Source organism: Sphaerodactylus townsendi, linkage group LG03, assembly GCF_021028975.2.
Source record: "Sphaerodactylus townsendi isolate TG3544 linkage group LG03, MPM_Stown_v2.3, whole genome shotgun sequence".
NCBI classification, from domain to species: domain Eukaryota; kingdom Metazoa; phylum Chordata; class Lepidosauria; order Squamata; family Sphaerodactylidae; genus Sphaerodactylus; species Sphaerodactylus townsendi.
In genome coordinates, this window is record NC_059427.1 from 722872 (window position 1) to 750703 (window position 27832).

General features: G+C 57.1%; 1 protein-coding gene and 1 pseudogene across 1 annotated transcript in view; both read left to right on the forward strand.

Annotated features, from left to right (window-relative positions):
* LOC125429536 lies at nucleotides 1-26754 on the forward strand (annotated as a pseudogene).
* LOC125428777 (zinc finger protein OZF-like) overlaps nucleotides 1-27832 on the forward strand; it is a 798123-nt gene that overhangs the window by 275411 nt on the left and 494880 nt on the right. The window lies entirely within an intron of this gene.

The following is a 27832-nucleotide window of genomic DNA, read 5'->3' on the forward strand; positions in this document are numbered from 1 at the left end:
ATGAAGCGAGCACCTTCTGGGACGCTTTGGTCCCCACACCACACTTTGCTGCGCCCGGTCCTCCGAGAAAACGAGGTAATCCTCGTATTGAAGGACAGTGCGCCTCGCGACTTCAGAAGCGGCCAGGGTGGGTCAAAGTTGTCATGATCGCACCACATCAAACGCTGCGTGTTAGATCTAACAAACCAGCAGCCGATCCGCCTCGGTCTAGTTGTAAGCGCTGAGCTGATCTTTGTGATCGGCGATCCCATGCCCAGCACGGAAAACCGGACTGGAAGGGATCAAAAGCCGATGTGTCCCTCCAGGAAACCCCTCTCGGGCTGCTCCAACACCACTCTCTCAATTACCTTCCCAGAAACGAAAAGATCTGGAAACGGGCTGTAATTGGCCAGATCAATCCCCGATCTAACGATGGTCTTTTAAGAGTGGGCGGACCACTGCCTCCTTTCAACCCACCAGGAAAAAAACTCCTTGCTCAAGGGAGCTATTGATGATACTCAACAGGTGGGGTCGCGTAGTCTTCGCCTGGCATGCTTCTTTAACCAGCCAGTGGAGGGGCACGGATCCAGAGGACAAGTAGTAGGTCTAACAGCAGCCAGGCCCTGTCAACAGCGGCTTCATGTGATTATTATCTAGGATAAGTGACTGGTTCCCATTACTTGAAAATGAGATAACTGTCACAAGTGCAAATCACCAGCCAATCGGCAGGTGCAATGGGAGTCACAGATCATATCGCAAACAAGAAGGCCCGTCCTCTTGTGAAAAGCCATTAATCCAGCTGTTCCGGGTGCTGTGTGGTTTCCGGGCTAGTATGGCCGTCAAGTTGAAACCCAGTAGCGTTTTCTCCTGACGCCACCTGCATCTGTGGCTGGCATCTTCAGGAGGATCCACTTGTACAGCCCGGAAAACCAATAACAACACCACTGCATCTCCGGCCGTGGAATGCCTTCGACAATAAATCTAGCTCTTCTGTGACTATTTCCAATTGACTGCCCAAAATGAAAGCAACTTTGAGCAAATGGAGCTTGCTGGCAACTGAAGGGAACAAGAACTCTGGGTTAGCTTCTGCAAACTCAGCAAGAAAGTGTTAGTATGATGTCTCTACACAGATAGATACAGATAGATAGATAGATATTTATTACGGCCTTTGGCCAACCAAGATGTCTCTACACACAATCAAACCCCCCCCCCCCCCAAAAAAAAAAAAAGCTCCTGGGCAAGGGCTGTGGGGCAGGGCAGCCGGTCTTGGTCCAGCTCTCAGATCTTGAGGGGCAATTCTGGAAGGTTAGATTAGGTGGCCTTCTACAGTTGCAAATATGCTCAGCCTCCTGAGCTTTGCCAGCTGTCACATCGCACGCGATTTGGCCACACCTCAGCCCACCACACACACAGGCAGGGAAAGTGGTCTGGGGAGATGGGGGTGGGTGGGTACAGCTCCTTGTTCTCCACAGGCACGTGGGCAGGAAGTTGCTGCAGTGGGGCTCGGAAGGTTTCGAGAAGAGCTGCACACAATAACACACATACTTGGCTCTGAGCAGAGACCCCAAAATGCTTTTCCCCTGTTCAGGGTTGTGCAGACAGACTGAACATCCCCCTGCTCCACCTTCTAATGTCCACTTGCCCCCCCCCCCCCCTCATTGGGCAGCATGGCCTCAGCAAAGTCTGCGTAGGACAAGGTCCCGGGACGCTTGGCAGCAGCCCGTCGGCCCTCAGAGACGCTGGCCCCGCACTCCAGTTCATGTACTCAGTCCCAGCCGCTGGTCTCTTTCCTTCCTCCGTCCCGGGATTTTGGCTCTCAGAGCAATCTTTCCTCGGGTGACTGGAAACCCCCAAATACAGTGAGCTACTGAAAACAAAGCAAAATAAAAAACCCAGCCAGAGCCAAAAGCAAACCCTAGAGGATAACATTTTTTGAAAAAAATAAAGGGTGAAAAATGTTTGCATCAGTAAACGGGTCGCCAAGACTAAAAAATAAACTCCTAAGAACGTGGGATTTACGCTTGAGACCTTGGGGTTTTTGGGGTGGGTGGGAGCATGTTAAAATGCTTTGAAAGAATAACAAGTAAAACATGCACAAATAACATAGTCAAGAAATTAAACAGGAATGTGAAAAGTCACCTGAAATGTGTCCCGCAGGTCAAGGGAGGGTAAAACTGAGAAGCTCCCCCCCCCAGACATACCTTGGCCTTTCTGGTGCCCTCTGAAGACCTAGATTCTGCCTCTAGGTGTGGAGGGGGCTCTTCCAAACCATCACCCCAGTGGCAGAACTGGCGGGAAGGCAGGATGAGACAGCCCTGGGTCTCTGTGCAGGAGGGGTGAACTCCCTTGCAGGGGAAGGTGGAGGCTGCCCATACACCCCTGGGCCTGGGGCTCAGGAGTGGACTTCTGGGAGGGGGAGCAGCCGGGTGGCAGAATTCTCACCCGCGGCTCCAGTGGGCTTGATTAGTTGGTGGACAGCCAAGCAGACAGAAACAAACTGGAATCCAGGAGGGATACAGGAGCGGGAGGCCAGCAAGAGCCTGGCTGGGCAGGCAAGATAGGTGGGTCAAGGTGCAGTCACACACGGGCGCCTCTCTGAGCACCTCCTTTGCTGGCCTACAGGGCAAGCAGCAGGAGGGAGCTGCAGAGAGTTTTATGGAAGGGAGCGAAGTGCAGGCGGGGAAGGGAGGGGGGACCTCATCCTGTTCTGTGAGTGGAGAGGGACCAGCTAAGTCAGTGAGCTTTGAGCCTGGGGCGGGTCTTTCTGCCACCAGCTAGCTACACCAAACCGGGGCCCCAGAAAGGACTCTTTCTCCCGGTGGTTCTTAGGAGTCACACCCCTCACCAAGAAGTTCTTGCTGGGTCTGCATCGAAGTCCCTCTCTCCCTCCCATGTGGTTTGCTGGGACTGAAACTGTGTACTCCCCCCAGCCTCCCATTAAAGCAGCTGGGTTTCTCCCGGGGGGGTCATAGCAGGCATAGGGCTGCTGCCGAGGTCTGCAGCTGTTGTCATTGGTTGGACAGTGTGTGTGTGTGTGTGTGTGTGAGTGAGTGGCTGGGTGGTGGGGGTCACGTTCTTCCCTATCTGGAATCAGGCCCCAAAACAGCTGCTGGGGGAGTGCTGGCAGATCCACTCCTGCTCTCCCGCGATGCACATCTGCTCCAGAGTCGGGTGGTTGGGGGACACGGGCCGGTGGGGGCTGTCCCTGTGTCCCTCGCCCCTGTGCATGTGCGCAAGGCGTGTGTGTGCGTGGGGTGGAAGCACTGTGTGACTCCTCCCACCTGGGCCCCCCTCGGGTGGCCCCCCGGGTTCCTCAGCAGACGCCGCCTTCTTGCTCTCCCCCCACCTCAGCAGCAGGGATTTCTGGAGTCGGCGCTTTGAAAAGCTCCACTCAAGCGTGACCAAGAGCCAGCTCCAAACTGGACCAAGCACCTCAGCAGCTTCCGGCCAGATGTTGCCTCGGTTCAGGAGTGCGGACCATGACAGGTGAGGGGGGGACAGGAGGGGCTGAACTCTGCCCAGGAGCAGCAGCACTGAGGAACGCCCCCCAGCGCCGCTGAGAGACCCCCTGCAAGAGAGGCTCCACCCTCTGGCCTGGGCCCTTTGGCCTGGTCTCCTTCCTCACTGGGCCCTCCTCTTGCCACTCTACCTCCCTGCTTGCCGCTGCCTTCCGAGGCCTCTGCTCCCTTGCCGTGGCTGTGTGGAATGGCTGCCTGCCTGCCTGCCTCGCCCGCCTGCCTGCCTCCCACTCCCCCCACCCCCGCTCATCCCTTGGCATTCTGCGTATTTTTAGCCTCTGCCTGCCTCTCTCTGCTGACGGCAGCCCCGACACGCACGGGCTCTCTCTGCCACGCTTTGGCTACAAAATATCCTCCTGGGGGCGGCAGCTTGGAGCAGAATGCTGACCTCGTGAAGACCAGGGCAGGGGCATTTCTGAGCTGCAGGCCTCCTCTCTCCCTCTGCTCCCTGTGGGGAGAGAGGGCAGTTTCTCCGGGGGGGGCACTCTGGTGATGGACAAGGGGGTGGGGCAGACAGGAGCACGGACTGACTGCACTCTGCCCCCCCTCAGCCCCGGCCTCCAGGGTGCTCATGCTGACGACCTAAGGGAGCTCTGGAGTGGGAGTGGGGGGGTCATCCGAGACCTCGGCACCCTCCCCTTGCCACTCTGGCCAGGGCTGACTTTGTTTGACACTCTCCTTCCATCTCTCTCTTTCTCTGTCTCTCTCCTCTGTCTCGATCTCGCTCTCCAGGCCGACCCCCCGGGTAGCTGCAGGATCGTGCCCTCTGGGGGCAGACGCCAGGTACCCTCGGCCTGAGTGTGGGCTTTGCCAAAGCCACCAGCCCCCTTCCTCTCCTCCGGCGACACCTTCCCACCCTCCCTCCCTGCCCCACAGGAGCAGCCTCGCACTCCACTGACCCCCCCCATGCCCCTGCCATGCTTTGTGTTGTGATCGTGCTGCTAGCACCAGACGCGTGACTCCACCCGCCTCTGCACCCCTCGGATACAGCACCCCTTGGGCCGACCTGGAGTCCCTTCCTCCTCCTCCTCCTCTTCTTCTTTCCCCCCTCGCCCCCTTCCCTAACACTCCTCACCTGTCCCTCCTCAAGTAGGGCCCGCCTCATGCAGAGCTTCAAGGAGTCGCGACTCCCACGAAGTCCCTGCTGAGCCCCCCAGCAGTGCTGCCGAGGCCCTCGAGCTCAACCTGGACGAGGACTCCCATCAAGCTCAAGCTGCCCGCCCACAGCAGCATCCTGGGCCAGGAGTTCTGCTTTTGAGGTATCCGGGGGCTGGGGCCAGGGAGGTTGTCTGGGCGGGGCTTCCGCTGCAAGGCGCTATTGCAGACCTCAGGGGCTGCCACGCACTGCTGCCTTTCATCCGCAGGTCACCACGTCTTCTGGCACCAAATGCTTGCTCTGTCGATCGGCTGCCTAGAGGGACAAGTGGATCGCGAGAACTTGCAGCATGCTGTGAAGCTCCAACAAGCTGTGAGGCCTCCGCAGGAAGCTCCCCCTGCCTGGCCTGGCCTGGCCTGGGAGTGTCACAGGCCTTGGTTCTGGACCTGGAACTTTTCAGCATTTCTATGAGGAGTGTGGGGGCCACTCCTTAAATTTGCAGTAGATGACAACCAGATTGCCAGGATCAGCAAATACTTCAGTGAAGACGGAGAGGCCTCAACAAGATTCTGGACACGCTTGGGAAAGTAGACGGATGTGAACAATGGGCAACTCAACATGGATAAGGGGGCAGAGTTCTTCATCAGGGCAACAAAAATGAGGAACGTATACTCGATGGAGGTTAAACTTCTGGGTAGCACCATGTGTGAACAAGATCTTGGGTTATGGTGGACAATAAATTAAGTAATATGGAGCAGCCAGTGTGTGACGCAAAGCAAGAGCACGAAAAGTGCTAAGCACGCGCTCTTAGGATATATCAACAGAGTCATAACATCCAAACTGCAAGGTGTGTCATAGTCTCGCTGTGCACTATAATGATCAGGCCTCACCTAGGGTCTTGTGTGCTTCCCAAAGGGACATGGACAGGATGGAGCAGGGGCAGAGGGAGAGCGCAGGCCCTGCCTAGGAGGAGAGGCTGAGGAGGGCCTCGGGATGTTTAGGGCTGGAAAAAGGGGAGGCTGAGAAGAGACATGACGGCTCTCTTTGAGACATGACTGCTCTCTGGAGGGCTGTCACTTAGGCTCGCTATAATGGGGACACACATTACAGCCAGGAAAGTCTCTGATTGGATATTAGATTTTTTTTGTTAACCGCCCAAGAGTTGTTCAAAAGTGGGAAATGGCTGCCCAGGCGGTGGTGAGTTTCCCCTCACTGGAAGTCTTGGGAAGCAGCAGCTGGGCAAACACTGGTCCTGAGTAGCTCTAGGCTGATCCTGCATTGAGCAGCGGGTTGGACTCAGATGGCTCTCTATGGTTCTGTGCCCAGGTGGCATCGGGAGAAAGGCTCTGAACTGTGGCTTCGGACGGGCCAGCCTGCCTGGCCTCAAGCCTCCTGGGGCCCACTGGCAGGGCTCTCAAAAGAGGCCCTGAGCCTTCCGGGAGAGTTGGCTGATGGTGGCCTGAAGAGAAGCCTTTGGGAGTGAAGGAGGCTTTGAAGAGGCCTTTCAGGCTGAGACCTGGCTGGGCGGTGTGTGTGGGGGCGGGGATATAGGTCTCACTCTGCCCAGCATGCTGTCTGCTCGCTCGTCTGCTCGTTCGTCTGTCTGTTCGTTCTAGATTTATACCCTGCCCTCCCTCTAGGGGCCCAGGGCAGCTAACAACAAGCAAATAGCAACAAAATACTAATCAAATATCAAACCAACAGATATCAAACAGGAAAACAGCAACATCAGTAGCCACAGTCCCAATGATCAAATATCAAAGCATCACCAAACATGACTTTAACAACAACAATAACATTTCATAACATAGTAGCAAGAACAGCAGCGCCATGCAAAACATAATAATAGAACAATGAAATAACATCTGACAGCAAAAAATGTCAACACATATCATATAATAACAGATTGTAACATCATAACATAACAATGATACAATTGTTGAGACGCCCCAGAGGCTGGAGGGGAGAAAGAGGGAGGAGGGGCTCCCCCCCTTTCCCCTAAACTTGGCTGGCTGCCAGAAGGTCCATGGTTCAGCCTGCAGTTACAGACTCAGCCAGCAGGTGGCGTGCCCGAGCACCTTTGCAGCTGGGAGGGAGAGAGGGCTGGCTTGGAGGGTCCAGTGTCTGTGTGGGCAGAGAGCCGCCTGCTCTAGGGAATCCAGGCGTGCCAGACTCCCCCCAGTGGCACTGCTGCCAGAGGGGCTGCATGTCCCAGAAGGAGCTGATGGGTCAGCAGCCCCTGTTTGACTGGCCAAGCGAGCAGCGGCTGTGCTGGAGAGGAGGGAGGAGGAGGAGGAGGAGGGAGGAGGAGGAGGAGGAGGGGAACACTGTGAAGGGACTCCTGTCCCCCCGAGGTGACCCCCAGGTGTCCCTTCCCCAGCCTCCCAGCACTCTGGGCTCCCTGGGCCCTGCATGCCACTCGTGGGATGAGCAGGGAAGCATCTTGCCCGGATCCCGGACTGCAGCCTTTTTTCTGACTGGGATTTGGGAGCAGGCTCCCGGGAGGGAGGGAAGGGGGGGGTGCCTCTGCCTCCCCTCCCTGGCCTTTAGGAAGGGGGGCTGGACAGCTTGTTGAGTTGGCTTGCGGGATGCGGGGGGAGTTTCTGTTGGTAGAGGACTGGCTTATCTCGGGCAGATTCTTCCATTTCAACATGTGACATTTCTCTAAGTTGCCAGATGTGCATCGCAGCTATTGTTGCCAGCCGCCTGGAACTGCAATAAAAGGCAGGGCATAAGTGTTTTAAGCAATAAGCGGATAATGAAGATCTGCTCTGAGTTAAGCCCTCGGTCCCTGCCGTTCTCTCTCTTCCGGCGATGCCCCAATGACGGAGCTGCCCTCCACCCTGCTGACCAGACTCTTCTTGCTTCGTTTCTCTCCCGGGCCAGGACAACAGCCGACGTGCAGGGACAACGTGCTTGAAGCTGTGGGATCATTGAGGCTGAGACCTGCCCCCCTCAAGAAGCGCTACTACTGCTGAGGGCTGTGCCTGGATCGACATGGTTGCACGCCAGCACCACCAGCAAGGTGCGCGACGGACAACGCCTCTCTGGGGAGCACTTTGAGTTCAACAACTCTGCCGCCGCCCGGCACTTTCATCCGCTCCACCTCTACAAGGACAATCCGGCTGCCAAGAAGCCAAGAAGGTGACAAGAGCAACTACGTGGGCATGGTCAGCATCCCCTATCGCCAGCTGGGACCGGGCTTCACTTCTATGGAGTGCAGTGGTACCCGGGCCAGCCAGCCCAGCGCCAGCAAGAGCAAGTCCCGGGCGTACCGCCATCCGGGCCAAGAGCCGCTTCCAGACCATGAGCATCCTGCCCATGGAGCTGTACAAGTGAGCTTGCCTCAATCACCGCCACCAACAACTGCCACCGCGATGCTTCCTGTGCTCGTGGCTGGAGCCGGTCCTCAGCTGCCAAGAGCAAGGAGGAGGTGGCCCTGCGCTGGTGCACATCCTGCAGAGCACGGGAAGGCGAAGGTAGCCTCTAGGCCGGGGGGCTGGGAGGGGCCTGCCTCTGGACGAAGCCAAGCGGCAGTCGAGGGGCCAATTCTGCACTCACCTCGGCCGCCCCCCATCACTTGCCCCCCCCCTCGCAGGACTTCCTGTCCCGACATTACGGCCATGACGGAAGTAGATCGCTTCATGGGACCGGAGCACTTGATCTCTCCGGGAGAACACGCTTGGCCACAAAAGCCATAGAGGAGTATCTCAAACTGATTGGACAAAAATACCTCAAGGATGCGACAGGAGAGACCTAACTGCGCGGCTGTGCTGGGGAGGGAGCCTGGGGGGCAGAGGGAGCAGGCTGGGGGGGCGCTTCAGCAGAGTGGGAGAATCCCCCAGGTCTGGGAGGGCCTTCTAGCAGGCTTTGGTTGCAGGAGGCAGCTAACGGGACGCCGGGCCTCTGCTGGGATGTCAGCCTCACCCCACAACCTGCCTCTCTGCCCCCTCCCAAGCAGCACTAGCCATCTAGGGCATCCTGCAAGCAGCCGCCCACACCAGCTGCCCCTCTGCTTCCTCCCCTCCCAGGTGTGAGTTCATCCGTGCTTTGTACGAGTGCCCGTGGAGGAGAACTGGTGAGGTGGGACCCCATGAAGTGCCCTCTCTAAGGCCCACCTTGGCTGACCTCACCAGGCTAACTCCGCGCATGTGCTGTGAGCTGGCTCTCTCTGCAAAGTGGTCAACTCCCACTGGTCAGTGTTGGGCCGTGGGCTGGCAGGGGAGCAGTGGAGTAGCCTGGGGGTGGGCTGGCAGGCGTGTGGGAAGGGGTCTCCCAGCTCCTGCCACTTTGCCTGGATTTTGCCAAGGGGAGTGGGTCTCCATCTGGGAGCAGGGGTGTGGGAGGGGTCTCATGGCGGCCGGCCGGGTGTGTGTGGAGGGGATGTGGGGTGGTGCCGCGGGCCGCTTCACACCCTGCTCTTCTTTGGCTGGGCCCCCCCCCAGCTGCAGCCTTCCCCCGGGAGCTGAAGCTGGAGGTCTTTATGTCCTGGCGTCTCCCATGCCCGGCTGTGCCGAAGCGGGGCAGGGGAGGACATCGCTTCGACCGCTTGGATCAGTGCCTTCCCTCTTTCCTGCAGGCGCCTCTCTGTGCCCTCGGCCGTCATGTCCCTCCCCCCCAGCCTCTTCGCCTCACATGCAGGAGTACCGACGTAGGCAGACGCCCCAAGCACTCCTCACCCTCATCGCCAAGGTCATGGCTCTAGGAACCTGGCCTAACTTCACCAAGTGAGTGTCAGCGTGGGCGGGCGGGCAGGACCCCCGTGGGGTGGACCAGATGGACTCCAGACAGATCCCGGGGAGGGGCTTTGGAGGGGTCAGGAGCCTAACGCTTTGTGTCGCTGCACCTGGGATGGCCAACCTCCTCCCCCTGGCCTGGCCGGCTCACTGCCTCCCGCCCCATGGCTGCTGGGCAAGCTTGGTCGGAGGGGTCCTTGGGCAAGGAGCACAGCAGGGGCGGAAGGGAAGGAGCAGCGGGTAATGTTGGCCCTCCTCTAAGAGGTGTGTGTGAACGCAGGGGGGACGCTGGGACCGGTCGGGCTACGCATGCAGACGTGGGGCCTGAGAAGAGCCCCTGCTGGATCCCACCTGTCCACCCAACCAACTGGCCAGCCACAACAGGGAGGCCTGGAACAAGAGGGCCTCCCTCTGGGCACCCATCAGCCCCTCAAGCTGCTGTTCTGCATTCCTGCCTCAAGAGGAAGAGACGCTTTCTAGCCATTTGGCTGTCTAAGACATCATGCTGTTGCAGAAAATTGGTTGCCTGCCTTCCTAGCCTCGTCAGTCGCCGGGTTCCTCTGCCTTTGGACTGAGAGAGGGGAGGCCTCCTGGCCCAGCTGGGATGCTCCCCTGGGAGGCTGCCTGGTGTCCTTTGCCCGGCCAAAGGGCCCTCCTCACCCTCCTCCTCAGCAGATCCTCACCAGAGCCTCTCTCCCACCCCTTTTGGTGCCCCACGACAGGTTTGGCAGCAAGGAGGAGTACATGGCCTTTCATGAACGAGTTCCTGGAGCTGGAGTGGGCCAGCATGCAGCAAGTTCCTCTTCACGGTAGATCTCCAACCTGGACACGCCACCAACAGCACCAGCCAGCTTCGAGGGGCTAAGCATCGCATCTGGGCCGGGAGCTTCTCCTCGCGTGACTTCACGCTTCCCCCTGCTGTGGGAGGTCATGCCGCAGCTCAGCAAGGTGCGCTGGGCAAAGCCGGGCGCAGGGCGTGGGTGGGGGTGGCTCTCCCTCTGCCGCCTCCTCCTCCTCTCAGCTTCCCCTCGCCTCTCTTCCAGGAAGCTCCTGATCAAGCTGGGGTCCCTCGGGCTGCCCTCGGCCTCCTCAACGACATTATCAGCCTCGGCTCAGGAACCTCAAGACATCCAGCGGCAGCCCAGCTACCAGGGCGAAGCGGCTGGCAGCCAAAGCTCTCGCCTATCCTCCCAAGGGACTCTCAGCTGGACATGCAGCTCCTCCTACATGATGCTGACCTCAACAGGTCAGGGCTGGCCTGGGGTGGGGGGTGGGGAAAGGGCTGTAGGGGAGCCAGAGGCAACCCCCCCACCACCAAAGGCATTGCCAACCCCTTCCCTGCTGCAGCCTACTGCAGCATCACTGCTGATGTGGGTAGGAGCTGCTCTCCATGAGGCGCAGAGGCAGCCCTCGGGCCTGCCCAGGGCAGGGGGTCTCCTCGGCTAACTCTTTGCTCTGTCCCAGCAGCTCCGCTGCCCGACTGATGCAACCCTACATGATGCGAGGTGCATGAACAGGTGAGGTCCTGCTGAGCCCCCTGCCCCACGGGATGCTCACTGGGCCCCCCTGGAAGGAGAGGGGGGGCCCCTCCGTGCCTCGGCTCCCCCCTGCCTCGTCGGGTGACGCCTTCACAGAAAATGGGACCCAGGGGCTCCAAAGCATTGTGCTCCCTCCTTCCCCGCTGGCCTCCTCAGCGCAGACAGGACTCGGCTTTGTCTCTGCTGGACTTCTCTGCAGAGGTGCCCCTCAGGCCTTCGGGAGGGTTGGAGGTTTCCCTATGAATGGAGGCCAAGAGGCTCCCTGGGTGGTTGCAAGTGAGGGAGGCCGCCTGGGACCGCGAGGGACGGGTTCCCTTGTGTGTGTGTTTCCCGCTACTCTGCTGGGCCCGGAGAAGCTCCCTCTTCCCTCGCCTCTCAGCCTGCCCACCCGCCTGCCCCCTCTCTGTCTCTGCTTCCCCTGCATGACTCCCCTCTCCCCTCCTGCAGCTCCATGGATATGACCCGCTTGCCTTCCCCCCCACCAAGGAGAAGGGCTCTCTAAAGACATGTTCTTTGTGGCTCAGCCTCCGCTGGCTCCGCCTCCTCCCCGCCTGATTGCACTCCAGCAGCTCGGGATATCACGGAGCTCCGCCACTCAGAAGGTGCTGAGCTGCCAACAAGAGCTGTCTCGATGCTGGACCTTGCAGGACAGCCGCATGAACAGCATTCCTCTCCCAACCTGCACAGCGCGGGCGACATGCTTCAACAGCAGCCAGGCCTCTATCACGGCTTCGGCCTCTCGCTCATGCTGCCCAGCCAGCCTCTCCCAGGGCAGCTGCTCCAGCATCGCGAGCCGCCTGGGTGCTCAGCCAGATGGGCGCCACCACGGGACGGGCGTGCCTCGGGCGGCGGGGGCGGCACCTCCTCCTCCGCCCCAGGCAGCTCAGGGATCCCCCCCTGTCCTTCCAGAACCCCTTCTTCCACATGAGCTCTCCGGATGGCCGGGCCGCCGCCCGCCCCTGCACTCCCACCTCGCATCGCCCCGGCCGAGGGCAACCCCGACCTTCGCCTCCTTCCACGGGTACAGCAAGAGCTGCAAGACCTGTCCACCAGCAAGCACATCATCCACAGCCACAGTTACAGCGACGAAGTTCACCCGGCAGGGCTCCGAAGTTCACCAAGCGCCCGCCCTCCCCCCAAGAGAACCTGCAGAACATGCTCTCACCCCCCCAGATCACCATCCGGCCCCAGCCCCAGCGCCAGGGGCCCCCTCCGCAGCCCCCCCCAGCAGCAGCAGCCGCCGCCTCCTGCTCAGCTGGGGAAGTCCCAGCAGCAGCAGCTCACTGCCTCCTCTGCCCAGAAGCCCCGCCCTCCAGTGGCAACCTGCTCCAGCCGGAGCCCCCCTACGGGCCAGCTCGCCCCCGCCAGCAGTCGGTCAATAAGGAGGCCCTCTCCGCCCTCAAGCCATCCATCACCAAGCAGGTGAGATCAGGGGCCTTGAGACTCCATGGGGCCTGCAGGGCAGGGGGCTCCTGGCGCCAGAGAAGGCCCACGACAGCGGGTGGGGGCACGGGGCACCTCCTGAATGCTCCAGGCTTCCAGCCTTCTCAACTGGTGAGCTGAGCCTGTGGGTTTCATAGGGACCGGTCTTCACCAAGGTGTCTTATTTGTCTCGAAATGCTCTGCTCTTTTCTGCCAGAAACGTTGAAGTTGAAGACAACTTCCATGCACAGTTGCAGAAGAACATTGGGTGGCCATCTCCAGGTTGGGTGGGGGTGAGGCCTGGGAGGAGCTGGGTGGAGGAGGGGACAGACCCCAGCAGGGGGCAGATCCACAGGGCCCCCTCCCAGAGAGTGGGTTTCTCCAGCAGAGCTGATCCCTGCTGTTGGAAACTTGGGAGTTGGCAACCCCAGAGAAGAGCCAGGGCCTCCCAACCTGGAGCAACAGCTGTTACCGCCATTGCCGAGGGTTCTTTGAAAGCTCCTTTGCAGGCCCGAGTGGGACCGGGGCCCTTCCCCCACCAGGAGCTCTTTCTCCTCAGCCCCTCCCTCCAGCAGAGGGATGGGGCCAGCCGTGGGCCAGCCTGGACCGCCGTTCCCTTCCAGGCCCCATCCAAAGCATCTCCCGGTGGCCCTTCAGGCCCACGGGGCGGCTGGGCTGGGGTCCTTCTGCCTGGTCCTGGGGGCTTTGCTCCACTTCCCTCTGGGGTGGGCCTTCCAAGTGACTCAGGAGCATCAGGCCGGGAGGGCTGATCCAGTCCAGCCTCCTGCCCCACAGAGTAGCCGGGTTAAGCTTTCTCTGGAGGGCCGAGGCCTGCTCCGGCTGACGCTGCCTCCTGGCCACTGGGATGATCCACAGGCCCACTGGCTCTCAGTGTGGAGTCACGATGGCTGGAAGCCACGGAGGGGCCTCTGCTCTTCCATGAACCCGCTCTAGTCCACTTTTAAATCCCGCATTGTGCCTGTGGCCATCACTGCATCCTAATCACCCTCTGTGCATAAAGATGTGTTTCTTTTTGTCTGCCTTGAATCGACTTCTGCCCACCTGCTTTGCTGGCTGCCCTTGAGCTGGGAGGAGTCTGTGCTCTCTCAGTCTGTGCTCCATACCCCACTTCCAGTCATGGTGTGCGCCTCTCTCTTCGGCCTCACTCTAGGCCCAGTGCACCTGGGGCGCTGTTCAAGCATGCTCCTAGGACCTGCGATCCTCCTAGGGCCTTCGCAGTGGACTGACTTTATGTATCCTCGTTTATACACCAGGAGGGGGCCCCACTGCCTGTAGCCACCTTCTCTCACGTGCTTGCCTCCCACCCCCCTTCCAAGTGGTTGTGACGCCTCCCCTCGATTTCTAACCCTAACATGCTGTTAATCGTGATTCGCTGTTTTCCTTCCAAGTCGCTACCCCATCACAAGCAAAGATCAAAGGTTGCTTTTAAAAAAATGAAATCTCTTTAAACATGCTATGGATATTGTGTGGGACTTAATTTGTAATGAAGTAATGGATTCAAAGTGTAGGAAAAGAGATTCCACCTACACATTAAAAAAAGAACTTCCTGACCAAGCCAGGGCTGTTCAACAGTGGAACACGGTGCCTCAGTGGTGTGGTGGAGTCTCCTTCTTTGGAGGTTTTTCAACAGAGGCTAGGCGGTCATCTGACGGGAGTGCTTTTGATTGTGTGTTCCTGCATAGCAAAGGATTTGGACTTGATGGCCCAGAGGGTCTCTTCCATAAGAACATAAGAAAGAACTTGCTGGATCCCCACCAGAGTCCATCTAGTCCAGCACTCTGCTACCTCGCAGTGGCCCACCAGGGTGCCTTTGGGAGCGCACGTGCAGGATGTGAAAGCAATGGCCTTCTGCTGCTGGTGCTGCTCCAGAGCCCTTGGTCTGCTAAGGCATTTGCAATCTCAGATCAAGGAGGATCAAGATTGGTAGCCATAGATGGACTTCTCCTCCATAAATCTGTCCAAGCCCCTTTTAAAGCTATCCAGGTTAGCTGCCATCCCCACCTCATGTGGCAGCATATTCCAAACACCAATCACGCGTTGCATGAAAAATGTTTCCTTTTATTAGTCCTAATTCTTCCCCCCAGCATTTTCAATGTATGCCTCTTTGGTTTTAGTATTGTGGAGAAAGATAGAAAAATTTCTCTCTGTCGCCATTTTGTACCCCATGCATAATTTTATAGACTTCAATCATATCCCCCCCTCAGACATCTCCTCTCCAAACTAAAGACTCCCAACTCTATGATTCTAGGGAAATGCTGGCTGTTGGTCCCTCTGGGCATCCACCTGTCATATTTAAAGGGCTTCTAATTTTTTAAAAGGCAGCCTTGATCTTGGCTTGTGGACGGGGTGTTGACCCAGAAAGAGCAGAAAACCCCCAAGTGGGAGGGGAACGTTGGGGTTTCCATCTCACTGTGGGTGTGTTGTTTGGCCATGGCCATTTGTCTTCAAGACCAAAAGGTCTCCAAATCTTCTGCCTTTTTTTTTCCTGGGGAGGAGCTGCAGCCTCCTAAGCTCAGCAAGGATCTTTGTGGGCTGCCGGGACCAGAACTGCACACAATAATCCAAATAGGGCCACACCGTGATCTTTCCAGGGCATTACACATCAGTTGCTCTCATTCTCAGCCCCTCTCAGAATAATCCCCAACATGGGGCTTGCTGCTTTCCCTGCTGCTGTGTTGGGCTGTTTGTCACATTAGGCTTGGAGATTTGGATGCAACAGATACTGGATTCGGTCTGAATCTGGGAGACTTCGGGCATATTCGGGCCAAAGTCAGCCCGAATATGTCTTACCCGAATATGAACTAATCCCAATGCAAGGTATTCGGCTTTGGGGGTATTTTGCTGGTTTTTCATGTTTTGGCCTTCAGGGGCGCATTTTTAAAGCTAGTGGCAGCAAAATTTCAGGGTCCCATCCAGAGACTCTTCTGATGATACCTCCTGAATTTGGTGAAGCTTGGTTCAGGGGGGGTCTAATGTTATGGACCCCAAAAGGGGTGCTCCCTGTCCCCCATTGTTTCCAATGGGAGCTAAAAGGAGATGCGGGCTACTCTTGAAGGTCCATCACTTTGGCTACCATGAACCAAACTTCACCAAATTCAGGAGGTATCATCAGGACCCTGAAATTTTGGTGCCACGAGCTTTAAAAATGCGCCCTTCACAGGTACCCCAAGACGTTTGCACAGATTCTCTGCTCTGCAGGGCCTTGGCTCCATTGTAGCCAATGGGGAATTTCAGAGGTGTAAGCAGGCTGCACATTTTGAAGATAAGAGGCACCAGATTTTCAAGGTGGCTTCCAGGAGGCCTTCCTGGTAACAGCATCCGGCTTGGTGGACTTTGCTTCTGATGGTTTAATTTTCTGGGCCCCCAAAAGGGTTATTTTGTTTCCCCACTCCCACACATGAAGTCTGCTGGCTGAGTTCTCTCAGAACTTGTTCAAACCCCTTCCCTCTGCACTGCCCCAGAACAGGATAAGTCCCACCAGACTGGAGGAGAGCTAATGTTGACCCCATCTTCAAAAAGAGGAAAAAGAGGACCCAAACAACTACCACCCAGTCAGCCTAACATCAATACCAGGAAAGATTCTAGGAACAGATCATTAAGGAGACAGTCTGTACGCATTTGGAAGGGAATAATGTGATCACAGGAAAATCAACATGGGTTTCTCAAAAACAAGTCGTGCCAGACTAATCTTATCTCTTTTTTGATAGAGTGACAAACTTGGCAGATGAAGGGAATGCTATGCTCTTACCATACCTTGATTTTAGTAAGGCCTTTGACAAGGTGCCCCTTGATACTCTTGTGAGTAAGCTGGAAAGATGTGGAGCAGACAGTGCAACTTCTAAATGGATTTGATTGACTGGCCAAACTTAAAGGGCACTTATTAATGCCTCATTTTCATCCTGAGAGCAGTGGGGTGCCACAGGGTTCTGTCGTGGGCCCAGTGCTATTCAGTATTTTTATCGATGACTTGGATAATGAAACAGAGGTCATGTTAATCAAATTTGCAGATGATGCTAAATTAAGAGCGGTAGCTAATACCCAGGAGGAAATGGGCAGGATTGAAAATGCTCTGGACGGGTTAGACAGCTGGGCCAAAACTAACAAAATGAATTTCAACAGAGATAAATGTAAGATTCAACGCTTAAGCAGAAAAAAAAAATGAAATCACAGATATAGAATGGGTGACACCTGGCTTGACAACACGACATGAAAAGGGATCAGGGAATCCTAGTAGACCACAGACTGAACATGAGGCAGCCAAGAAAGCCAATGCAGGTCTGGGATGCATCAGTAAGAGCATAGTGTCTAGATCAAGGGAAGTAATTGTACCATTTTGCTCTTATCGGTCAGACCTCACTTAGAGTTCTGTGTTCAGTTGTGGGTCCTGCAATTCAAGAAGGATATTGACAAGCTGGAACAGGTGCAGAGAAGGGCAACCAAAATGGTAAAGGTCTGGAGTCCATGCCCAATGGACAGAGATTTAGGGTGCTGGGCATGTTTAGTCTGGAGAAGTGTAGGACATGATAGCCATGTTTAAATATTTGAAGGGATGCCATGTCAAAGTGGGCGCAAACTTGTTTTCTGCTGGGTCCAGAGACTTGGACACGGAGCAATGGTTTCAATGTGTAGGAAAAGAGAGTCCAGCTAAATACTAGGGAAGAACTTTCTACCGCCAGGGCTGTTCAACCGTGGAATTCCCTGCCTCGGAGAGTGGTGGAGTCTCCTTCTTTGGTGGTTTTTAAACACAGGCTGGATGAACATATATAGGGAGTGTTTTGATTGTGTGTTCCTTCATGGCGTGGGGGTTGGACTTGATGGCCCTTCTGGTCTCTTCCAACTATCATTCCGTGGATTCTAGGAATTAAATCATGGACCTGTTCACAGTTGCAATCATCCCTGATGTATAACACTATTCCTCCTCCTTTCCTGTTTGATCTATTTCTCTGAAATAGGTTGTACCCTTCAATTATTACATTCTAATCATGAGACTCATCCTACCAGGTTTCAGTGATGCCTATTATATTGTATTTGCCTAGCCGTGTTAAGAGTTCAAGTTCATCTTGTTTATTTCCCATGTTGGGTGCATTAGTGTAGAGACATCAAAGGCCATGCACGGTTCATGCCCCTTGGGTGCTTATTTAAGGTTTTATCCTTCATACATATTCATGAACTATTTGTTCAGTTCTCTTCCATAACCTCCCGACTATAATCTCCAGCACTTGATGAACTCCTGCCCACTTGAATACTGTTCCCTCCCCGACATAACTCAGTTTAAAGCCCTTCTGATAGGGTTTTTGAGCCTCCCAGCAAAAGCCACCTCTTGCCAGTAGTCCCTCTTCATGGACGATGATTCAAAGCACGATGCAAGAAACCAAAACGCTCCTGCGAAGCCAGTTGTTCACCTCTGCTGCTCTTCTTTCCTTCCCTGGGCCGTGGACCTTCCACGGGGAGCAGAGATGAAATGACCACCTGGGCATCCAGATCCTGCAGCTTCCTTCCCAGAGCCCCAAAATCCCTTCTGATGTCTTACGGTGTCATTTGTTCCCACGGGTCAAAAGGAAGGGGTAACGATCAGCTGGCCTGACAACTCTTGTCGGCCTCTCTGTGACATCTCGGATTTTTGCCCCAGGGAGGCAGCAGACCTCTCGAGACGCCTCCTCAGGCCTGCAAGAGCCAACGCGTCTCCCACCACCACCCACCACCCATCACCCCCCACCCCCCCACCCCACTTCTGGGGTTTTGCTGCAGGGCCTTTTCATGGCTGATCCTTCCGACACCTGAACATTTTCTGAGGGCTGGACTCTGTTGCTCCAGGATCTGTTCTTTATCCTCACTGACAAGGGAGAGAACTTCAGGTTCACGGAATGCTCCCTGGTCCCTCTGCTTCTTTGAGTCGCAATCCTCCAATTGCCCACCTTCACTGTTTTATCCATATTTAGTCATCTTCAATAGTGTGTCCTTCAAAAAGTCTTGCCTATTTAACCCAGGACTTGTTCACTGAGCTCCAGGGAATGAGACGGAGTGTCTGGAGCCTCTGCCCCATGTCCAGACTCTCACTCGCCTTCTATTGTCTCCTCCAAGATTGCCTCTTACTGACAACCCTCCCTCGCTACCTCAGTGAGAGTGCTGAAGAGAGCTGAATGGCAGTTAAATAGAGGTGGTGACTCACCTGAAGCTCACTCTGAGAAGCTCGAGGCAAGCACACAGCCAGGCCAAAGAAAACCCTCATACACACAAAAGCCTTCCCAAGCCCTCAAAAAGCAAACACACAAGCCCTCAAAACATGCACACAGTTAAATTTTTTATTATTATTTATTTAATTGAATTTGTATACCGCGCTCAGGGTGGTGTCCAACAATCATATACAAACATTTCAAAACAATCATATACGACGTTTAAATTAAAACAGTCAATCCCCAGTAAAAGGAACCATACATATATAATTTCCATACTTTCAGACAGCATTAAAATACTCCCTCACCACCTCCCTTACACCATGGGCGGCCAGATGTTTATTATAGCAGATTTTTGATGTTATCCCAGCTGGTCAATGCCTGGCGGAACAGGTCCGCTTTTGCAGGCCCTGAGAAACTGTATGTCCCGCAGGGCCCTGATCTCACCTGGTAACCTGTTCCACCAGGTAGGGGCCAAAGCTGTAAAAACCCTGGCCCTTGTAGAGGCCAGCCGGATCGCTTTGGGGCCAAGGATCACCAGGAGGTCTACCTCTGAGGAGCAGAGGGACCTAACAGGGTGATGTAGGGAGAGACGGGTCCCATAGATATGCTGGTCCAAGGCCGCAAATGGCTTTAAAGGTCAGAACCAAGACTTTAAACATGACCCGTACTCGATTGGCAGCCAGTGTAGTTGATGCAGGACCGGTGTGATCAGGTCCCCGGATAGATGTTCCTGAAAGGAGCCTGGCTGCCGATTTTGCACCCACTTTCAGTTTCCGGATCATGGCTAAAGGTAAGCCTCCGCATATAGCGAAGTTACAGTAGTCCAACCTAGAGGCGACCGGGGCGTGGATCACGGTGGCCAGATCGGGACGGAGAAATACGGGGCCAGTTGTCGAGCCTGCTGCAGATGATAAAAGCTGCCTTTGGCCATCTGAGTGACCTGGGCTACCAATCCATAACGATGGGTCCAGGACCCCCCCAAGGCTTTTGGCCTTAAGAATACCCCCCCCGCACAGTTCACCTTTTGCTTCCTGTCTGCTGCTTTTCGGCTTCCTTCCCGAAAGTTCAGGGTGTGGGCTGCTGCCTCTCCAATCAAAACTCCAGAATCTGAGACTATTCGTCTCATTTGCATTCAGTTTTTATTTATGAAATTTATTTATTAAATGTAATCTAATCGGCTACTCTCGAAGGGCTCTGGGTGGTGTACCGAAACCAATGAGCACAAAGCAAACATAAAATAATTCAGTCCAATAAATACATTAAAATCCAACAACAGTTCCATAAAACAATTTAGCGGTGTCCCAGAAATCCCTTTATGGGAGAGGACCGCAATATGCCGGTTAGAGGGTATGTGAGGGCTTTCAGAAGGGCGGGCAATCAGTGGCCAGCTCTCCCTCAAAAGCCCAGCTGAACTCCCTCAAGATCCCGCAGGGCCCCTCCCTGCTGCAGGAAGAGCGTTCCAGGGCTGTCGAGGCTGGCTGCATCACTGAGGGGCAAGGGGTCAGCTAGCAAATTGGCCCCTGCAGATTGCAGAGGCCGAAGTTGGGGCAGACGGGGGTAAGACGGTCTTGAAGGTATGACTCCATGTTCAGGTTTTCTAATCTCAAGAATGTAAAGTTGAAAAAATTATATGGGGTGAGGCTCTGCCACCATCTGTTCGAAGAGGTCAGGATTTCTAGGGAGGTCGTATGCCGTTGTCATTTAACTTGCAGAAAGACTGAGGGCATTCCAACTTAGACAAAGAAGAGTGTTAACTTTTTAACAAATGAATTTAAGGGTAGATTTTAATGTGTAACTCTGTAGAAGTCGGAGAGCTTCAGTCGTGGCCAGTGGCTCTGCTTATCTCCATGCCATCACCCACAGTTGCTGTCCCAACAGGTCCCCTGGTCCCCAACGCAGCCTTTTGGGCGGGTCAAAAGGGACCCCTCTCCCCAGTGAGCAGTAGAAAAGCTGCCTGGATCCAATCCAGAATGAGACTGTCTTTCCCTGAGGCTTTGTGTTTGTGTACCCACAAAAATGTCTAGCACATGAACGTGTGGAGCGGCCTTCTGCTGAACCAGACCCTCGGCCCGCCACTGTCCCTCTCTCAGACCCCCCCCCCCCCCGCCCGGCCCTTGCTGCTGGGGCTGGTGAACGCGGAGGGCACCCTTGAGCGCTGGGGTGGTCGGGGCTGCGCTGGGAAGGCCTCCTTGCTGATGGTCTCCCCTCTCCCCGGGCAGCCCTCGCACACGCCTTCCACGCTGAACCCCGTCATGCCGGCTTCGGAGCGGACGGTCGCCTGGGTCTCCAACATGCCTCACCTCTCGGCTGACCTCGAGAGCTCCCACATAGAGCGGGAGGAGTACAAGCTGAAGGAGTACTCCAAGTCCATGGACGAGAGTCGGCTGGACCGGGTAAGGCCCCGAGCCTGGCCTGCGCCCTCCCTGGCAGCCGCGTCGCCTCAGGAACGAGAGCCTGCCCGGGCTGCGTCAGCTGGCTGGCCCTTGGGCCGGTGGAATGACGGACGCTCTTCCGCCGGGGCCCGGCAGTTCTGCTCATGCGGTTCGTGTTTGAGCTGGGCCGTGGCGGGGGTTTGCAGGGGAGGGGGCAACACGTGGCACCTGTGGAGGGGGGCCAACCCAAGCCTTTGTAGCTGGGGAGGGGGAGCTGGTTAGCTTAAAAGGTTCTCCCTCTTCTTTGCACTAAACCTGACCTCAAGGTGCCTGACACAGGTGGCCCAGTTGCCACCGCAGCAGCAGCAGCAGCCGCCGCAGCCGCCTCCGCTGCCCCCAAGAGCTGCCTGCCACGCTGCCGGATGTGTTGTGGCCCTGGACGAGGAGCAGTGGCGGGAGGGCCCCTTGCTCTGGGTGGAGGCCGGGCGTCACCCCCCCCGCGTGCCCATCGCCCTGTGTCCTGCCCAACAGGTAAAGGAGTACGAAGAGGAGATCCACTCTCTGAAAGAGCGCCTCCACATGTCCAACCGGAAGCTGGAGGAGTACGAGCGGCGCCTGCTGACCCAAGAGGAGCAGACCAGCAAGATCTTGCAGCAGTACCAGCAGCGCCTGGAGCAAAGCGAGAAACGGCTCCGGCAGCAGCAGGTGGAAAAAGACTCGCAGATCAAGAGCATCATTGGCAGGTGAGCTGCAGGTCGGAGCCCGGGGTGGGGGGTGCCAAGCAAGCCCGTGCAGCCAGGCACTCTAGCCAAGGGGAGGGCTGTGCGGGGGGCCTTGGGGGGGCTGACTGGGTGGGGGTTGGCCCCCGGCTGGGTCTGTTAGCTGGGACAGTGGAGCTTTGCACTGCTCAGTGCCCTGCATGGGGGGGGTGGGGGTGGTGCAGGGATAAGACAGGTAGACATTTGGGGTAGGGAGAAGGGGGTCTCTGGCAAGGCTACCAGCGTAGGCTGGGGGGGCTTCTCACAGGCGGGGCCCTGGGATTGAGGGGCACGTGCCTCAGTGGCCCCGCCTTTGGGAGCCCCCCTCCCCGCAGCTGCTGGCGGCCCCGGCTCCCGCCGCCTGCCTGCTGGGTGGGGGGGCCCGGATTGACTCCAGTGAAGCCTGTCCCTGCAGGTTGATGCTGGTGGAGGAGGAGCTGCGCAGGGATCACTCGGCCGCCCTCGACGCCTCCGAAACGCGGAAGCGGCTGCTCGACGCTCAGGTGGAAATTACAATGTCATTGTTCTATTCCATGTCTTCATGGCCATCCCACTCCCGTCTGCGTCTCCCCCCCACTCGTCTGCCTGTCTGTCTGTCCGCCCGCGCATGCCTGGCTGTGCTTCTGTTGGTCCTTGCGTGGGGATGGGCCCGGGGTGCTTCTGGAGGCTGGGGGCCCATGGGCCCACATCGACCCCCCCATCAGTGGCTTGTGAGTGCCCCCTCATGGCCGTGCCTTCCCTGGCCTGGGCCCCACGTCAAGAAGAGGCTGTGAGGCTAGGGCGCGCTGAGCTGCGGGGCGGGGGGGAGGCAAGAGTCTCACACAGCGTCAGTGGAAGAAGCCGGGCACCAGAGCTTGGGCGTCACGGGCTCCGGAAGGGAGGGGTGGAAGTGCTCCTTGCAGTCGGTGGCCTGGCGGGGAAAGGGGAGCGCAGGCACTTTTGGGTTTATAATGCAAATGTATGTTTGGCACTGCCTAAAATGCTCATTTGCATTACAAATGCTTCCACACACACACACACACACACTGTCTTTCTGTTCTGTTTGAGACTTTGAGATGGAAATTGAACTTTTGATGCCCTGAGGACCGAAGGACAGCAGGGATGGGGGGCTGGCCCCTGGAGAAAGGGGTGAAGGCTGGAGAAGTTGCCCAGCCAGGTGTTGAGACACACACACCACACACGAATGCACACACGCACGCACTCACACGGGACAGGTAGTGTTGGTTCCCCAGCACTGCTCAAATGCTGATAACACCACAGCGTCAACACAACTTCCTCACGGCCAGGTTCCTCGCCTTGTCTTTTTCTCAGTCCCCCACCAGGGCGCTTGTTCAGTTTCTTTTTAAAAATCAGCTGTTGACATCTCATGCGATAGTGTTATAACAATGCCTTTTGGGCTTTCTGAATTCCCAGCTTTCTCTTGAAGGTAAGTCTCTAGCCCCCTCGGCCTCTGAAGACGGAGGCAGCGGCAGAGCATTTTATTTAGGACTGCATTTTGATGGATGGAACTTTTCCTGTTGCCAGTCCTATTTGTGACTTTTATAGGTTTTACAGTTGTTGCTTTTACTGTGTTTTTGTTACGCTTCGTTTACAGCGCAAGCCCCCTTGAGTTCCGCAAGGGAGAAAGGCGGCTAACAAACATTTTAAATGACTCAGTAAACATGTGAACGGGGTTAGAGATTTACTAGTAAAAATATTTATTATTTATTTATTCAGAAAAAAACACCATTCTAAACTTCCACTCCAGAGAAAGCTACTTGGAAATGAAAGCTGGGAATATACAGGTCGTTCTAATGTTATAACTCTATAATGATATGTTAATTACCAATTTTTAGTTACCGATTTTTTGAAAAATAGACCTGTGGTGAGGGAGGGCAAGAAAGGCCCCCACGGGGGCTCCAGTGCAGGGAAAATCCCCCCCCCCCGTGGGTGAGACTGCAGAGATCTGGACTTTCTCATCTACCTCCCATCCCCAGTTTTGCTGCAACCTTTCCAGCAAAGCGGGTTTTGGAACAGCTGCAGGAGAGTCGGGCGTGGGTTGGGGTGGAGCCGAGGAGGTGCCCAGGAACATCCACGCAAAGGCCAACCCCCCCCCCCCCGTGGACGTGGACCGCAGAAGGGAGGCTGCTCCATCCCACCAAGCAGCCACAGCAGGCAGGGAGTCTCTCTGAGGTCTGGCCTGGCCATGCAGATCTCTCAGTGCCCAGAATTGGGGGTTGTAGCTTGGCCAGCCCTCGCCCCCTGCCCCGGCTCCCCCCTCTCTCCTGCCCTGCTAGAGCTCAGGCTGAGCAAGGGGGCGGAACATTCGAAGGAAGGAAGGAAGGAGGGCTGCCAACCTCCAGGCAGGGCCTGCAGAACTCTTGGGATGGCAGCCGGCCTCCAGGTCGCAGGGCTCCCTTCCTCTAGAGGGGAGGGGGTTCCACCTTGTGGAGGTCCCTCTGCCCCCAACCCCCCCGAATTTCCTCCAGTCTGCAGCTGGCAACCCTCCAGGGCGGGAGGGACAGGGCTCTCATCTCTCTCCCCCCCCCCCCAGCCTGCAAATGCTGCTGCTGCTCAGCGGGGCCTTGACCCATCTGTGTTTTCTCCGTTTCATCCTAGCTGTTCATGAGGTAACTCTGTATGACTCTGCTTTTGTCACTTGGAGGGATCGGGGGGACCCTCGCCGTTCAGTAGCAGACCAGGTGGGTCCCACACATCCCCTTCCCCTCCCCTCCCCGTAGAGTAGCCCCTCCCTCCCTCCTCGCTCTCCTTCGACCCTGCCTGCCTGCCTGCTGTGGAGGGGGGGGGCTGGGGGTTGGGGGTTGGCCTGCCTGTCTCTGAGGGCCCCGAGCTGAGGGCAGGAGGGGTGGGGCTGGGAACTTCGGCCCCTACTTTCGAGGTGGGGCAGCCAAGTCAGGCCTGTCCACTTTCCTCCAGTCAGATCCTGTCTCAGGCTTCTTCCAAGAAGTTCTGCCCCTCCTTACACACACACACACACACACACACAATCAGTTGTGAGATGCGGCCCCCCCGCCCCCTCCAAGCCGAGGTCAGGAGAGGTGGCGGGAGACACGGTAAGGTCGTATCCAGCCCTCCCCAAGTTGCCCCCCACGGTGTGATCCCAGCCCCCGCCCCCTGCATCACCGCCTCCCCCCTTGTCTTGTGCCTCGTTCCTGCACAGCATGACTCCACCCAAGCACCACTCGTCTGTTTCTCATGAGCAACCTCTCTGCTTGACGCTGCAAACGGGGAGGTGGGGTGTAAAACTTGTGGGCAGCTGTGGCCGTGGGGGTGGCGGGACGGCTCTGGAAACCGTCCTGGCTGTAAGAAAAGCAGAAGAGAAACGCTTCAGTCCGAGAGGGGAGGGAGGAGGCCCGGCTGTTTCCGAGGGAAGGGATCCCAGGCACAGGGGGGCTGGCTCGGTTGGCTGGACGGCTGGCGCTCAGAGGTTAGTGCTAGTGGGCGGCACTTTGGGGGCTGGGGAAGGCTCCAGAAGGGACTCCAGGGTGGGGCGCCCCTGCTGAGGTGATGCTGGGAAGACTTCTGAGAGCCTCCACAACCTCCCCAGCCACACACCCTGAGGGGGGTTCTTGATCCTTGGGAGGTGCCCTTTCCTCCTGCCTGGGGGGTGTGTGTGTATCCATCAGCAGCACGATTCCCAGCGCCCCATTAGCAGGGACCCTTGGCCCCCTTTGAAAGTGTGGGGTAGGTCTGGACACAATTGGGGAGCAGGCATCCCCCCCCCCCCAAATCACACGTACAAAAAGAGCAGGAGCCCCCAGAGTTCCCTTGGCCAGGCTCCAAGCTGTCTAAGAAGCCCCCTGGAGTTGGGGACCGTTGGGGAAGAGCAGCCCAGCCGTTCAAAGCCCCCCCCTCCAAAAAAATGGCTGCAAAAAGCTGGCCCTTCTGCTCCTACAAAAAGGGTCCTGGGGAAAGGGCCTGCCCGTTTGTGTGAATCTGACTCCTGGGTTCAAAGCAGGACCGAAAGAAGCTCCCCCCTCCCCGTGGTCCATCCTGCAGGGAGACTGAGGCCGCTTCAGAGGGGGTGGCCAAGGTGGACCCTGGATCCTTTCAATGGGGAGGGGCCCGGGGCAGCAGAGAAGGGCGGCTGGAGGGGGCTTGCCTCTGCACCCATCCTCCAGCGGCTTCCGGAGTTCAAGGCTCCCCTAAAGCCTACCAGAGTCTGTGCCTGACTGGGGGGAGGAGGCGGCAGCAGTGGTGGGATTCAAGTAACTTAACAACCGGTTGTTTACAAGCACCATTTTAACAACCGGTTCTGCCGAAGTGGTGCGAACCGGCTGAATCCCACCACTGGGGGGCAGCCTTCCAGGAGGCTGCCATGAGTGTGTTAGGTGGCCCCTGCTGTCCCATGTTGGCCTGTATTCCTGGGCACATGTAGGAACACAGCACAAGAATGTGGCGCAGGGCCTTGCCGGGGGGGGGGGCAGTCTGGGGGTCTGCTCCAGGGAGGGGGCAGGTTGAGTGTGGCTCCTGCCCGAGGACCACCTGTGAGCGCAGCCCCCTTTCATGCAGGGCCCTGGGCCAGGTGGGGAGAAGTGTCCCTCTGTCCCCCTCCCCGGGGCCGGCTCGGGGGTCAGGGTGCCTCGCTGCGAGAGCTGGCTCCCCCAACGTTAATAAATAAGTGGCGCTCTCTCCCCCCCTCTGGCTCTGTTGCAGGAGAGGCAGCCTTCCGCCGTGGGTGCAGCAAACCCGCGTCTGAGCGTCGCTATGGGTCAGCCCTGGAACGGGATCCTACCCGGGCAACCGCCTCCGCCCCCGCGACTCCAGATCACGGAAAATGGAGAGTTTCGCAACACCGCGTCTGAGCACTAGCGACCGCCCCCCTGCCTCACCCCCCCAGCCAGAGGGTGCCGTGGGGTGTGGTGGGGTGGGGGGCCGGTCCGGAAGGAGCCACACGCAGCAGGGCCGGGGAAGGGTCCAGATGCATTTTCAGGGTGTTTTATAGCAGGACACAGACGACAATCTAAACCCTCTCATCCCCTTGCCTGACCCAGTGCCGGAGCACCTTCTGTCCCCCCCTCTCCCAAACAGAGCTGGGGAGGGCCTCCTTCTGTCCTTCCGTCCTTCCTTCCCAGATATTTCTCAGGAGTGGCATCCCCTCCCCCCCACCCCCCACCCCTGCAGCCACAACACTTTTCAAGGCCGCAGGAGGGGCCTCGGCCCTCGCTCTTCCAGCACCTCAAGCTGCCTTCTGGAAAGCTGCTGCTGCTGCTGCTGCTGGGAAGAATGCGTTGCCTCCAGGGGCAGGCTGGCCCCGGTCCCCTTGGGATGTGCTAGCTTCAGCCAGCAGTCAGGAAGGGTTGGGGTGACCCCCCCGTCCATCTCCACCAACCAACCCCCCACCCCCCATTCTTTTCTCCAGCATGGGGGCGGGATCGGGTCAGACAGGCAGGAGGCTTCTCTGATCCCCAAAGGCCGAATGCCTGGGCAGTCCCCACATGGGAATGCCGGGCCCCCTCCCTTTCCCTGCCCCCCCCCCCCCCCCCCCCCCCCCCACCCACCCTTCATGCTGCTTCCATCCTCTGACAAAGGGCTTCGCCTGCTCTGTACAGTCCCCCAATCCCTGTTCCTTTCTGGAAACTACTCTGGATTCTTACTCTCTCTATACATAGGTCTGTTTTCCTCAGTGGGGCAAGGCTGGGGGGGGGGAATCCACACTTTTGCTTTCATTTTCCCTCCTGTCCTCAAGCAGCCCCCATCCTCAGCCAGGATTTTTGGGGAGGGGCCGTCAAACTATCTCAAAGAAGCCATTTTAGAACTGCCCAGCCGCGGGGCACTCAGGGCAGGGGGTGGGAGTGGGGGGTCCTGCCCCACGCCTGCCAGGGAGAAGCGAAGGGAAAGGGGACTTTGGCTCCCCCACGCGTGTGGTGCTCGCTTGCTCGCTCGCCGTCTGTCCGTCCGTCTGTCGTGCTTTGGTTCCTGAGCTGCCGCTGGGTGAAAGTGTGTTCTTGGGCACCGTGGTGACTCTCTCTCTCTCTCTCTCTCGTGGCTGTTCTTTCTTGCTATTCTGGTGCATCTTCTACCCCCCTCCGCCCCCTCCCCCTCTCTCTGTCTCTGCTTCCCACTCATTCTTGCCCTCTCTGATCCAGATTACTTTTGTAAGGTCTTTCCCCCCCGCTGCCCCTCCCCTCTTCCCTCCACCCCCTGGACAATGACGGTGGCTCAGGCGGGCACCGTAGATATTTATACGTATTATTATGATGCTGAATTATGATT